This window comes from Vulpes vulpes, chromosome 8 (assembly GCF_048418805.1).
Source record: "Vulpes vulpes isolate BD-2025 chromosome 8, VulVul3, whole genome shotgun sequence".
NCBI classification, from domain to species: domain Eukaryota; kingdom Metazoa; phylum Chordata; class Mammalia; order Carnivora; family Canidae; genus Vulpes; species Vulpes vulpes.
Window position 1 is genome coordinate 97,561,193 of NC_132787.1, and position 15,694 is coordinate 97,576,886.

A 15,694-nucleotide genomic window follows, 5' to 3' on the forward strand; every position below is an offset into this window, starting at 1 on the left:
GTGTTTTTTATGTGTGTGTGTGGAGCTTTTATTTGCTCTGGTGACAATGAATGCTGAGCAACTTTTCATGTGCTTATTTTTCACCATTTATTTGGTAAATGAAAATAACTATCCTAGGGTCATAAAATGAATTCAGAAGTGTTCCCTTTTTTTATTTTTTTAAAAAATATTTTATTTATTTTTTTGAGGGGAGACAGAGAGAGACAGAGAGCATGAGTGGGGTAAGGGGCAGAGAGAGAGGGAGAAGCAGACTCTGCTTTGCAGAGAGCCCATCTCAGGGTTCAATCTCAGAACCTGGAGATCATGACCTGAGTTGAAGGCAGACACTTAACCCACTAATCCGCCCAAGCACCTTTCATCTCTGATTTTCTTGAACAAATTGTGTAAAACTGGCATTTCCTTCTTAATTCACCATTCAAACCAACTGGGTCTGAGATATTTGCATCTGTGTGTTGGTGTGTGTGTGTGTGGGGGGGGGGGTTGTTGTGGGGAGGGTTTCTTAACTACAACTTAATTTATTTAATAAATATAGGATTATTTAATTTTTTTTTGTATTTATTTATGATAGTCACACAGAGAGAGAGAGAGAGGCAGAGACACAGGCAGAGGGAGAAGCAGGCTCCATGCACCGGGAGCCCGACGTGGGATTCGATCCCGGGTCTCCAGGATCGCGCCCTGGGCCAAAGGCAGGTGCCAAACCGCTGCGCCACCCAGGGATCCCAAATATAGGATTATTTAGGTTAGCTATTTTTTCTTTACTAGTAGATTTTTTTCAAGGAATTTGCCTATTTTATAAAATGTATAGAATTATATAAAATTAATATATTATTATTCCTTTATCCTTTTAATCTATAAGCTCTCTAGCCATGTATCAATTTTATTACTGAAATTGGCAATTTGTCTTTTTCTCTTTTTAAATCTGGCTAGAGATTTTTGAATTTTCTTGATTATTTCAATAAGCTAGATTTTGATTTCATTGATGGTTTTTATTGCTTTACTTTTCTGATATCAAAATTTCATCAGTTTTTACTATGTGTGTGTGTATAATTTAATAGTTGTTTTTTGTAATAATTGTCATACTTGAGTTTGAGTACATTTTTTTTCTTTTTAAATCCTTGCTGAAGTAGTGCTTCAAAAATTCTCGTAATGAGGGCCTATAATGGTTAAACTATTTTATATTTTGTGTAGATATGCATGTCTTTCTTTTGTTCCCATTCCAAAGTATACTTTTGTGTATAAAATTCCAGATTTGGCTATCTTTTTGCAGCATTTTAAATATTTTAACCTACCATTTTCTGTCTCCTGTTGCTCCGTTGTTAAGTTTAACCTAATGTTAACATTAGGTCCTACTGTTGAAACATTGTGATAGCCTGTCTTTTTTTCTCCAGTTTGTATCATTTCTCTGTTTATTCTTAATATTTATGATATCTTCATGTGACTATTTTTATGGTTTAGTCATTGAAGTGAAATGTAAGTCTGCAAAGTCACATGTTCTCCAATTCTATAAAACTTTGTCTATTTTCTGACTTTTCCATTCTCTTTAAAATATACATCTGACAATTTTTTAAGCTCTATAGATTTATATTACATAATTGATATCATCGTTAAATTCCTTTGTGCTATTTTCCAATTCATCTTTTGCTGTGTCAAGTCTGGAGAGTATTAGGTCTTTCTCATTTAAGTGACTATTTTTCACTTCCTGCTCTTGTTCAATTTCTGCCAATTTCTGTTTCGTATTTTCCTGTTTGTTTTCAGAGAAATGATTCCTTTATCTCTTTGATGTTCCTACACAAATTTATTGTTTTTTCTCAAGCTGTTCTATAAAATTAATTTCATATAAAGATAATAGCTTTTCAATACATTAGTATTTGGCCATCTTTCTTACCATAAGATATATTTGTGCCTTTAGAACTTTTGTCTTAGATGAGTTTGAAAGCTTGCTCCTCCCTCTACCTGTATCCTTCTTAGCCTATAAAGTTCGAAGGTGCAGCCTTATAGCTCTGAGACCACAGATAAGCTCTGCATCTAATGAATTTCAAATAAACCCTGTCACTGAGCCAACAGGTAGCTTGGTTCCATTTCTGGTATTTGTGCTCTCCTGTACCCCTTCTCCTGTGAACATAAGCTCTAGGCAGAATCAATCACAGCTTCTTTTCGCCTCTGGTCATGGTTGGGAGCTGCCTTTATGGCACTTTACTCCAGGTGCAGACCACAGCTTTAATCTCCCAGTTTGTGTGGAGCACTTGGTGTCCATTTTGCCCATTGATTACTGGCCACCACTGCTTTGGTTTGGATCATGACCCAGGAGGCTTGTGGCTTCAGCTCCGCTCACTGCTTTGCATTTAAGTTCTATTTCAGTCCATGGTATGTTTGTTGGGTTTTTGAGCCCAACTCTCTCTTTTGGGATTTCTCTTTTTATGCTTGATTTATCATTGCTATGTATTTAAAGCTGACAGAGGGTACTAGACATAAACTTAAATGTCACTTCTGTCAGGAATCTTCTTGGCTTTTTATAAGTAGAGATTGGAGACTCAGGAGGGGGACTGCCTGGTCTAAGGCCTTAGGGTGGCCTTGTCCCAGAGCCTGAGTGGGTCCACAGGTCTCCTGACTCCAATTTATGAGAACTTTTCTCTGTCCCCAGGTGAGAAACTGAGCTGAAGGTCAGGTCTCAGTGCTGAGCTGCTTCCTGCCTTCTTGCAGGAATGGCCTAGGAGGCAGCTGCTGGGGAGAATCCCGGATGTTTCCTGAGAAGCTACGGAAGACGTTGAACAGATTTCATCACCCCCAAATTTGTGTCTGGCTAAAAACCTTTCTTTCAGCAAGTTGTCACAGCCTGAGTGAAGCACACCACGGTGTGTGGTGCCACACGCAGCCGATGACCTTTGCATTCACCACAAGACCTGAAACTCTAGAAACAGTATTTTCCCTTTGGAGGCAATGCTGCTTCCTTATACAGAAGAGATATAAAGGGAAAGTATTGATTTTCAATTTGAAATGGGCAAACATTTAATTGTGTGCTGTACAAATATAATACAATCGACAGTTGAAAAATGTCACTCAGCTTAAGAAAAAAAGTGTTCCATCTGGTATTGTGTTATGTATAGAAAAAAAAAAGTAAAGCCTGGTTGCTGGGAACTATCACGTGATCGGACACCCAGTCCTCATAATATTGCAGAGCTGGGTGATTAAGGGTTGTCTGATGAAACTATGTTACCACTGCAAAGTCTATAAAGATAAAGCTATCAAGCAAATTGTTGGCAGAAATAAATCAAGATTTTTAAATTCAAATTAGAAGGTAGGTATTTTTTCCTCCTTTTCATTACCTTAAAAATTAGCTGAGAAATACTTTTGGTCTCTCTAGCCAGAACCAACACAGGCTGAAAATGACTTTGGATTCTCTTCATGCTCTGGCTGGCCTGCACGGAAACCTCGTATTCCTGCAGCTGTGTGTCTGTTGCAAGTCTACGTGGTCACTTTCTTCCTACTTTCTAGAATTTGAAGCTCCAGATGAAACCCTACACATTCATAAAGCTACTTTTACTTGCAAAAAAAAGTGTATTGGAAGATGATTCAAGTTCCATGCAGTGCACTGTTTGGGATCTCTCACCACCCAGCAGTGGGATGAACGGGGTGTTTAGCCCACCAAATGCCGGAAGGAAGGTGGCTGTAGCCACAAAACCTCAGAAGATTGTCATTACTGAGCCCAGCTACAGGAAGGGGGTATTTCCCTTGCTATGTCCTAAGATTAATGTGGGGAGCAATTGACCGATGAGAATAGGCCAAGTGGGGGGTGTTTAAAGGATCAAGTCCCTGTTTGTCTAATGCTTTGAAGATAAAGGTGAAGATAATAGAGCAAATTCTTCTTATTGCAAATGATCTATTAATTACTGTAATAATTATCCTTATCCAACCATAGACCAACAATAGATAGACTTGAGTACATTGAATTTCGTGAAGTGGTGTGCATCCCTCAATGGCAGTAGGGCTCATTGTGATTAACAGCGCAGATCAAATAACCGGGAGCAGCAAAGCCCCTCTGCTCACTCACCAGGGCTCATGTTGAGCTACCTCTTTCACACCTTGCAATCTCGAAATGTACAATAGCAAATCTACTCCAGGGGGCTGGAGGGAGGCCAGGGAGGCGAGAGGGCGGTCTCGCTCCCAGCTTCTCTGGCTTTGCCGAGTCAAACAGTAAGTGAGTGTCTCCAATGAACCAGCTAGTACCTTTGTGTTAAACTGACAGGCTGTTTTGACCTTATTAGACGAAGCCCAACAAAGGATGAAAACAAATTGGTAGCCACGTTTCACAGTTCCTGGTTGTAGGCACAAAGCAATCAAACACACCTGCCAGAAAGCCTGAACTGTAGGCTTTGATCCTGGCTTTCTTCAAGGTCCCCACCAACCCTCCCCTCCTTTATGAAGTTTTTTTCAGCTAAAGTAGCCATGGGATGAGTCCCAGTCCTGTCCCAATCACAGCTCATGTGTTACCCTTACCCTCGTAAACAGGTGCTTGGCCCCAGATGGGATGGTTCACCACAGTCAGGAAAGTACAAGAGAATGAGTAGGGGGAGGGTTCCTGGGCATAGAACATGCTAGAACTTGGAGATGAGGACTGCAGATGGAAAGAGAGATTCAAGTATCAGGAAGTTCGATGCTCTGCATTCAACCTAGAGCATCCCAGAGCTTGAAAGCCTCCATGCTTAAAGGTTAAACAGGGTTTTGTGGCAGACAAAATGGTAGGTGGGGAGTAAATTTGAACACTTGATGGTATAGTAATGGGTTCAAAAGAGTTTTGAATCAATTAGAGATAATAATAAGTCTACCATGTATCAGAAAAGAAGCTGTTCTATTCAGTTATCTACTCTTAAGTTTTCCACCAATGGACCTCTTGACATTCTATTTAGAGAAAGAGTCCAGGGCTGGAAGGATGGTGATCTTGGTGGCATGTGTCTTTTCTCTGACCTGGCAGGAAAATTCAGGTTTGGCATGCATCAGCTGTGTCAGGACACAGGATCCTGCCCTTCCTCTCTGCCTCCAACCTTTCTGGGGCACTCTTACTGGAATATAAGTACAGGTCTTGCCTCAAGCACCTCTCCATCTACTGTAGGTCATCATTAAAATAGTCAAAAATTTCATCAATTTTCAAAACTAAGTGACTAATAGCTTCTTAAAAATACAAGGAAAGACAAAAACAGTGATAATTTTCCCAAAGCACTAGCGTTTTAGTCAGACCCGGAACAAAATCTCATCTGTGTCACCAAAAGCAAGTCACATAGGCCTTCCTTAGGAGTAAAAAAGAAAAAAACAAAACAAAACCCAAAACCCAACAATAGCTTTTCTCTTAGCCTGTAGAGTTAACATGAAGGTAGAATGAGATGATTGTTTGGTTTACAAGTTTAGTTTTTGGTGTATTGTTTGAAAATATCTTTCTATGCATGGATGATGAAGGCAGTCTACTTTGTTAGCAGTTTAAATAAAGTTTTTGCTTTTTTAATATTTGGGTTTCTTTTTTGGTGCTATTTAAACAAGATCATTATTTTTTCCACTTTATGGATAGCTTATTATACAAATACTTTTCATAAAAGAGACTCTTTCCCTAGTGATTTAGAATGTAATTTTTGCTATAATGCAAGTCACCATTAGTGTGCAAGTTTGCTTCTGGGCTCTCTCTTTTGTTCACTTGTAAATTTTCTTTTATGCAAATACATCACTTTTATTATTTCTCTAGCTCTAAAGTACATCTTGATTTCTAGTAGGAGAGATTCTTCTCCTTCCTTCTCTTGACCTGCCTCCTTCTCTTCCTTTCTCCTCCAAAGATGAGTGACTCTTCTTAGATTTTCATATTTCCCTCTGCATTTTAGAATTCATTTGAAAGATTCCATCTCATAAAAATCTTGTTGGAATTTAGATGTGAACCCCTTTGATTTGCACATTAATTTGGGGGGGAGAATCGGTATTTTTATAAGATTGGGTTTTCCAAAAGTGAACATTGTATGTTCATATATTTTATCCCGGTTGTCTTAAGGTCCTTCAGTGAATTCTAAATATTTCTTTGTGAATATTTTACACATTTTCTTTGCCAGACTAATTTCCAGGATCTTTAATAATCATATTTTGATTGGCTCCTGTCAGTTGATGGAGAAATATTGATTTATATTTCTGCTCTTGTGTTCAATGCACTTGCCTATATAAACCAGTATCTCAGCAAGAAATAGATGGAACACTCAGATTAAGTTAATTTGGGAAATGTTTGGCAAAGGGACTATTTACAGAGGCGTGAGCAGGGTATATAAAATCACCATGGCTAATACAGTAGCCTGGGGCTAGTAATAGTAAGGCTCAATTATCAGTCGCCCACCTGAAAGGTCAGAGGAGGAGCAAAACCTGGAACAGGACACAGGGAGGTCCCCATAGGAAGTCTGCCTGACAAAAGCGAAGACATCTGTGGAGAGGATCAGCTGGCCGGCAGCAGCCACATGGGGTTGGGGGAACAGTAGCCTGGCTTTACTTTCTGCTGATAGATCTCCTGCCTTGCCTCTGCTCTCCCTCTCACCACTGGCCACATCCATCTGAAGCTCACAGAAGTTAGTGCCACAGGCCAGTGAAGAGAAAGTGAAGAAGGGTAGGGGAGACTGGGGGAGGGTGGGGAAGGGTGAGGGGGGGTGTGCAAGTACAAGTGGAAGATAACCTGCATGTTGCTGACTTCTATTAGTTTTAATACTTTGTCAGTCTTCATGTATTTTCCAGGGACATCTATGACATCATCAGATATTTTCCTCTCTTGATCTTAAACATTTGTGTTTCTTGTCTTATTTCACTGACGTGAGCTAAAGATTGTGAGAATAGTTTGATTTGAATGAGACTACTTCTAAATTTTTTTACACTTTTTTTTTTAAATTTATGATAGTCACAGAGAGAGAGAGAGAGAGAGAGAGAGGCAGAGACACAGGCAGAGGGAGAAGCAGGCTCCATGCACCGGGAGCCCGACGTGGGATTCGATCCCGGGTCTCCAGGATCGCGCCCTGGGCCAAAGGCAGGCGCCAAACCGCTGCGCCACCCAGGGATCCCAGACTACTTCTAAATTTTAAAAAAATTTTATTTAAATTCAATTAATGAACATATATTATTGGTTTCAGAGGTAGAGGTCAGTGATTCATCAAGCTTTTGTAACACCCAGTGCTCATGACATCACATGCCCTCCTTAATGCCCATCACCCAGTTACTCCATCCCCACCCCCACCTCCCCTCCAGCGACCCTCAGTTTGTTTCCTATGATTAAGAGTCTCTATGGCTTGTCTCCCTCTCTGATTTTGTCTTGTTTTATTTTTTCCCCTGTTCCCCTATGATCCCCTATTTTGTTTCTTAAATTCCACATATGAGTGAGATCATATAATAATTGTCTTTCTCTAATTGATTTTAAAATTTTACCAGTAAGTAGGGGATGTGCTTTAGTATGGATTTTGTTTTACATATTTTTTTATCCAGTTGGCTCTTTATGATGCTAGGTAAATGCTTTCTGTTGTTTAAAAAAATCGTGAATAGATTGTTACATCTTAACAGATATATTTTCATACCCCTATTAAACATATTCCTCACTGTGTTAATGTGGTAAATTCATTATTATGTGTTTCTTTTGTGTGTGTGTGTGTGTGTGTGTGTGTGTGTGTGTGTGAAAAAACACTCTTGCATGTCTGGAATAAGTTCTACCCAGTTATGATGCATTTTAAAAATAGATACTGCTGTTTTTGATATATATTTTGTTTAGGAGAGTCACATCTATATTCATAGGTGAGATTACCTATACCTTTCTTAATTTTCCTGTTTTCAAATTAAGTTTGTACAGGCCAAATGAAATAAGATACGTATCTTTTCTTTTTCTTTTTTTTATTCTTATAAATTTTGAGTAAAGAATTAGCTGCTTTTTGAAGGCTTAATAAAAGTTTTTGTTGGCATCCCTGGGTGGCGCATTGGTTTGGCGCCTGCCTTTGGCCCGGGGCGTGATCCTGGAGACCCGGGATCGAGTCCCACGTCAGACTCCCGGTGCATGGAGCCTGCTTCTCCCTCTGACTGTGTCTCTGCCTCTCTCTCTCTCTCTGTGACTATCATAAATAAATAAAAAAATTAAAAAAACCTTTTTGTTATGTTATCTTGGTTTGAAGGGCTGTGTGTTTTTGACTGCCTATGCCATTTGTTTAATAGTTCTACATGAATTTAGGATTTCATGTATTTTGAGTCAACATATTTTACTATATTTTCAAATGATTGATGCAAAATTATTTTGAATATACTTTTATAATGTAATTTAAATTTTATATATAGTTATGGCATAATTTACATTCCTCATATTATCTGTATTTATCTGATTTCTTTCTTTTCCTCTTTTTTCCCTGATTAACTTTGCTAGAAGTTCTTTCATTCATTCCCTCTGTCCTTCTTTATACCTTTCTTGCCTTCTGCTATTTCAGTTATCAATAATCTTGTAATTTTCTTTGTTTTACTTCCTTTTTTTCTTTTACACATTTTCCTCTTACCTCTACTTTCGACTTGTCAACATTACATCTGGATTTACTGCTTTCTTTTTAAACTTAAAACCTATATAATTATATTCAGTATTTATTTTTTCTAATATATAAATGTATAAGACTTTAATTTTCCTCTGAGAACTTTTTAGATGCCAGATGCCTGGTAGGAATTGTTATATAACCATGACTACAACGACAGCTATAATGGTGGGTATTTGTAGAGATATATTGCTTTAATTGCAATTTATTTCTAAACATTTAAATTTCTATTATGATATGTTTTTCAGTATTATTATGTTTTCAATTTGTCATGATGTTTTCTTTTTTTTCTTCCTTCCCTGCTTTTATTGACTAGATTCTTTCCTTTTTTCTATTTTTTTTCCCCGTAGAGGGGTGAAAATTATGCATTTTATTGCTGTTCTTTTGGTTGTAACTCTAAAATTTTTTACCATTCATACTTCAGTTAACAGAATCCAAGGTTAATCAATATCCTTATCTTCCTTCCAAACATCTTTCATATTGTTGGCATTTCATAATTTAATCTACTTTGCATTGAAACTCTCTCAAGTATGTTATTTTTATTGTTGGTATTTTTAACAGATTATAATAATTTAAATTTATCAAAATGTTTTGTCCTTTCTTTCTCCACTGATTTTATACCAGCTATTTTCAATATGTCATATTTTTCAATAAATTGATATATCGTATCAAGGTCACAAGGTTGATTTCTGGAAGAGTGGGCACACTTCACAGTATCCTTGATATTCTTTTAAAAATCACTCTTATTACACAGAAAGCAGCATGGCAAGTTAGCTTATAATACAATGTATTATTTGCTTTACATCTGCTCGATCAATGTCAAACCTCAAAAATTCCAAGTTACTTGGAAAAAGTCTGTCAGAATTATACTCCATTTAGGAAAGAAATATCATTTTGTGCTCATTCAAGGCCCTATTCCTTCTTCTTTTTCTCAAGGTATGGAATCAAATGTCTGCTAAGAGAAGCCTCAGGATTTAATGCAATGAAGAATAATGATGTGCAAGTAGTAAACACTGTGAGTAAACATGGGCTTCTGAATTGTTTGAAACTTCTTTCCCCGTTGACTCTGGCGGCCGACATGATGGTCATTCACTTTTCAGGATCAGATTTGATGTGTGGATAGCTGGTGATATACTTGAGGATTTTAGTATTCTTCACGTATAAACCTAGTGTGTTTGTGTGCTAGAAATCTGTATTTTACCTCACATATTAAACCATTCCCTAGCTAAGCTGTGCTTTGGATATGTTGTGTCCCTAATCTGAAGAAAAGAGAAAGATTTTGAGGCTTGACTTTTACAGCAATGAGTCTCACTGACACTCCAATATCTGAATAATTTGGAAGTTGTTGTGGCCTTATAATTCATCTCCAAATCTAAATATATATATATATATATATATATATATATATATATATATATATATAACATATTATATATATATATATACAGAACATATTATATATATACATATATGTGTGTGTGTATATATATATATATATATATATATATATATATATATGGATAAGACTGTGTGTTTAATGCTTGCTATATAGGCAGAAGCTAACACAAAAAGCTCTTTGAGGTACGCTTGGCGGCTCAGTGGTTGAGTGTCTGCCTTCAGCTCAGGGCATGATCCTGGAGTCCCGGGATTGAGTCCCACATTGGCCCTGCATGGAGCCTGCCTCTCCCTCTGCCTGTGTCTCTGCCTCTCTCTCTGTGTCTTTTGTGAATAAATAAATAAATAATCTTTAAAAATAAAAGCTCTTTGTTCATTGTAGGCAAAATATCTGGCTTAAACTTTCAACTTTTCATTCAAGTTGTCATTTGTTTCTTTTTTATTTTTTTTAAAGATTTTATTTATTTATTCATGATAGTCACACAGAGAGAGAGAGAGAGAGGCAGAGACACAGGCAGAGGGAGAAGCAGGCTCCACGCAGGGAGCCCGACATGAGATTCGATCCCGGGTCTCCAGGATCGCGCCCCGGGCCAAAGGCAGGCGCCAAACCACTGCGCCACCCAGGGATCCCTCTTTTTTAATTTTTAAAATTAATTTCAATTTGCCAACATATAGTGTGACACCCAGTGCTTATCACATCATGCACCCTCCTTAGTGCCCATCACCCAGTCACTCCATCCCTCCACCCATCTCCCCTCCAGTGACCCTCAGTTGGTTTCCCAGAGTTAAGAGTCTCTCATAGTTTGTCTTCCTCTCTGGTTTTTCCCCATTCAGGTCCCCCTCTTTCCCTTATGGTCCCTTGCAATATTTCTTATATTCCACAGAGTGAAACCATATGATAATTGTCTCTCTTCAGTTGACCTATTTCACTTAGCATTATACCCTCCAGTTCCATACACCAACATGTAATGGTAAGTATTCATCCTTTCTGATGGCTGAGTAATAAAAGATGATGATGGAATATCACTCAGCTATTTGTTTCTAATTTGCAAAATTATATAATGACTACTCTGCTCTTTAAAAAATGAACCATTGATAGTGCATTTCATATAGATTACATAATGAACATCGGCTCTTTTGATAACTCTTACTCATCTTTGATCTTGCTTCCTTCCTCCCTTTTTGTATCTGGTTTTAGAGTAATATGTATCTTCCTTTAGACCTGGAAACTCCCTGGTTGGTTTTATTCATTTGTGTGTCTCTCTTGGAATGTTACATTGGGTTTTATAGGCAATGGGGGATGCCATTAATGCTGGCTAAATGAATGGGTGAGTGAACACCATTGTCCTTAAAGCCCTGGTACTTTGGCTCAGAATCTAGGGATGATGGAAGGTGCCTTTATGGGACAATTCGTGCAAGTGATAGCCAGCATGTGGCCTGCTGCAGATGCCTGAGGAAAGCTGCCTTCTCCTTCTCTCTGTCCTTGCTAGGATTAGAGAAAGAAAAGAAGGCCTGGTGGAAAATTTGCATGTTGAGTGAATTTATAAACATATTATATATATACAAATTCTCACTTGTTCTGTGTCTGGGAATCACATGCCTCCCTCCCAACCTAATTAAGTTGCATAAATCTGTGAAAAAAATTGAAATGAATCTTTACAATTTCTCAGGTTCGGAGCATTTATTCACCACTGTATTTTATATCAGCCACACTCTTTTCCTTGGCCATGTGTCTACATTTCTGTGCGCTTACTGTCTGGACACACTCTTTCTTAGTACTTAAACAAAGGCTTAGATAGGCACATGCAGACACAGTATTAATGGGCGAAAACTAGGAGCCATTTACAACTGGCACTTGTCCAGGAGACAGACACAGTCATGCCAGTGACAAGAGGAAATGCAGCTTTCTCTGCTCTAAACTCTGAGTGCATAGTGAACAGGGAGTTGAGGAATGGGGCACTGCCCAGGCAGAGAACCAGATAACGTGGCGAGACCGTTCCCAATCTTGCCTCTGCCATACACCTCGTAAACCGATAACTCGGGGTAGAATTTCCCAGCCAGCAACTGGAGAAGAAGTGGGTTTTACAGCAAATTGAGACAGGCTGACAGCTCCCTGTAAACAGAACATAGGTCTTCTCTGTCACCTGCCTAGGAAGTCGCCGTCTGCCTCCCTAGATCTTGTCTTTTGCACAGATCTTATGCTGGTGTGTCAGAAGCTGACCCACAGAAAATAATAATGAGAAAATTAATTAATTAATTAAAATTAATTAATTTTATTTATTTATTTATTTATTGGATGCTTCACAGGTGCCAGCAACTATGCCTAGTGCTTTATAATCCCATCTCGTCTCCTATGAGAGTCCACTGTAATTATTTTGATTGCACAGATAATAAAGCCAAAGTTAAGAAGGTTAAGTACTTTTCCTAACACTTCATGGCTAGTAAGGGGCAGGGCTGGGGCTAGATTCAAGCTTAGTTTTATCTGATGACAATGCGGGCTCTTCACCGGCCGATTCGTGCTTTCCCACTCTCCGTGTAACCCAAACCACTCCTCCAAAACCCCATGACACCCTCCACGTGTGGTCAGCATACCTCATACAGCAAAGTAATGTGTTTCCTTGCTTAGGTGTCTCACTCCCCTGAGCTATGAGCTCCCTGGAGGTGGGAGGCTGTTCATCTCTGTATCCCAGTGCCTAACATGGTATCTGGTACAAAGAAGGAACACAGGAGATGTGTGATGAACAAACCAGTAAGTCAATGAAACAAACATTTGGTAAGGAGTTGTTCTGTCAAAGACTACTGATTGCTACTTTATTGGTAATCTCTGCCCCAGCAGGGAAAATTGTGTCACATAATAGGATTTAAATTTATTTTTAGATGGAGATGACAAATCAATTTCCTTGGTGAAACAGTTGAGACCTAAAAGGATCAGCAGAAGGAAACAAAAGGTTCTCTTTGGGAATAGATGATTCAAGTTCATGATTAGGGTCTGTTAAGGTCAAGCTTAGAAAGGCTCACTTCTCTCGTGCTTTGGAGCCTAGGGTAAGCTTTTTCAATGCCAACTGACAGCCCCCTCTTGGGGGTACAAGGAAGCTGCCAACCAGGGTTGGGGCTGCCTCCAAACCTGGTTTTATTCTTTCTGAGACAGTACCAGACAACAGATATGATCTCTGGGTGCTCTCGCAGAAATACAGCTGTCACTTGGCAGAGCATGTTGGAGGAAAGCTACACCCCATGCAACCAATAGATGTGTTCTGAGTTTGTAAATGCTAAGCTCAGAGCAAGGAGCAGACAGCTTCAGGCTGGCTCTGTGGAACTCCAGAATGCACGGCACACAGGAGGAGTTGCATGAGCCCGAGCCCCACACTAGGTAAGGGTTCTCACCAGCTGCTTGGGGAGGGGCCCCTCGGTACTGAGGTCAGTCTGTTGTGTGCTTCACCTGCTGTCATCTATGAGGACCCAGGGTAAACTATCAGGTTCTCATGTGAGGGTGGATCCAATTACAGCTTTCCCCTGCTATCCAAAAGTAGAATGTTCCTATGAAAACTTTCATAAGCTGAAATGGCATAAAGCACAGAAGCAATTCCTATTCATTCATATGAAAAAAAGAATTTGAGTGTTTTCAGACCCCAAAAATAACCACACTTAGGTTTTTCTGATACCTTGGGACACATATTGCTAAGGAATGCACGAAATAAATCCAGATAAAGCACAGATGCTCACAGATGCAGTCTGAAGCTATGGTGGCTTGATGCCGAGATGCTGCGTGTGGTTCCTGCTGGCAGGACGCTCCCGCCGCTCGGCTCGGTGTGTGCTGCCTCTATATGGGCTCAATGCAGAACAAACACTAAATTGTGATTCTCACTTTTCATCTTTTTTTTTTTTTTTTCATAAAAGAAAATCCTCTTTAGATTTCTTTGAGTTAGCAAAACCAGGTACTAAGGTAAGTCTTCTGTAAAAGTGCAGCAGCAGCATCACACGCTTTTGAGAAGCAGAGGATACATGCATTCTTTATGAAGCCTTGAATTAAAAGGCTGAAAGCTTTTCCAGATACGAACTGAATGGAGTTCATCAGTTTACTGGAGGAGCCAAACCAAGTAGGCAGCCCTTTTTTGCAAGATGCTGCCTGAATGCCTGACATATTGTCAAAGACCTGGGAAAAGGCAGAGTCTGTTTTTTGTTTTTCTTCAGATTGCTGAGAGGTCAGGTGTTTTAGGAGGGTAGCAGGCTCACGTAGGAACAGTGGACAGGGTTGCAGAAAGAGGCATGCAGAGGTCTAACCCTCCCCAGTCAAGCTGTTCATTTCTGTGGGCATCATCCTGGGCTGTCCTGGGCTGTCCTGGGCTGTCCTGGGTGTGCATTTTAGTGATGGATCTCAGATTCCTAGGAAGATGTTCCCCTTACTTCTGTACTTAGAATAGATTCACATGATACCAAACAAGAGAAAGTGTTGATTTCAGTAGTTTTTAAGGGATACGGAAGCGTGCCTGGGGTGGACCAGGTGACCTGGGAAGTCAGTTATATACCTGCCCTATGTGCTGGCTGGTGTCCAAAACTCCCCAGGAAAGCCTGGTAATCTGATCTCTTTTTATAAAGTTAATTTCCTAAAAGGCATGTAATTTTATGGGGAGAACCTCCTTCTCTGCTATGGAATGCTATAAAAGTACAAATTTCTAGAACAGTGTTAATGACTAATAGGCACAGCTTGGTTTCAGGTAGGTGAGGTGTTTTTAGATCAAATCACTAGGAAAGTGTGGGATTTGGGTGCAGCAGGGAAGGAAATAAAGAAGCCGCTGGTTCTTTTCTCCTGGAGAGTACAGATTTGGTAGTCACTCGTCTCCTCCTTCCTCCCCCTCTTGCCTCCCCTCCACACGCACATGGACACACACACACACACACACACACACAAACGGCTGTGCACCCTGGTGCCCAAGCCTGGAGCAAACATCATTTCCCTGTGTCCAGCCCAGAGGTTTTCCACAGCTGGAGTGGGGTGCACCACCTGCACGGCTCTGCTTTGTGTCTGCTGCACTCACGCGCAGGCAGGCCTGGTAACCATCTGCATAGGTAAGGCCCAGGCCTGGCCTGTAACCACCAGCCCGGCCCCTACAGGCCCTGAGGAAAGCTGGACACAAAGCAGGCATCCTGCCATACCTGAGAGGGCCTGCTTCATGTCCCTGGTTCTTGCACACAAGGAAACTGATTTACACACTCCCTCTCTTCCTTAATATTCATGTCTCTGTGCTTTCATAGCTGAGTCATTCTGGGAACTGGAGGGATGAGCTGAGGATGACTCAAGATTAAGTGGCTCTGTCACTGATTCTTTCCCTCCTCCTTCCTTCCCATTTCTCTCCTTCCCTTCCTGCTTGCTTTTTCTCTCTGTCTTCTTTCTTTCTTTCTTTCTTTCTTTCTTTCTTTCTTTCTTTCTTTCTTTCTTTCTTTCTTCTTTCTTTTTTTCTCTTCTCTTCTCTTCTCTTCTCTTCTCTTCTCTCTTTCTCCTCTCCTCTCCTCTCCTCTCCTCTCCTCTCCTCTCCTCTCCTCTCCTCTCCTCTTCTCTCTCTTCTCTTCTCTTCTCTTCTCTCCTTTCTCTTCTCTTCTTCTCTTCTCTCTTCTTCTCTTCTCTTCTCTCTTTTCTTCTCTTCTCTTCTCTCTCTTCTCTCTTTTCTTCTCTTGCCTCCTTTAGAGGAATGATGGAATCAAAAACCTCCAGTCAGACTGGTGAGAGAGAAAAAAAGGAG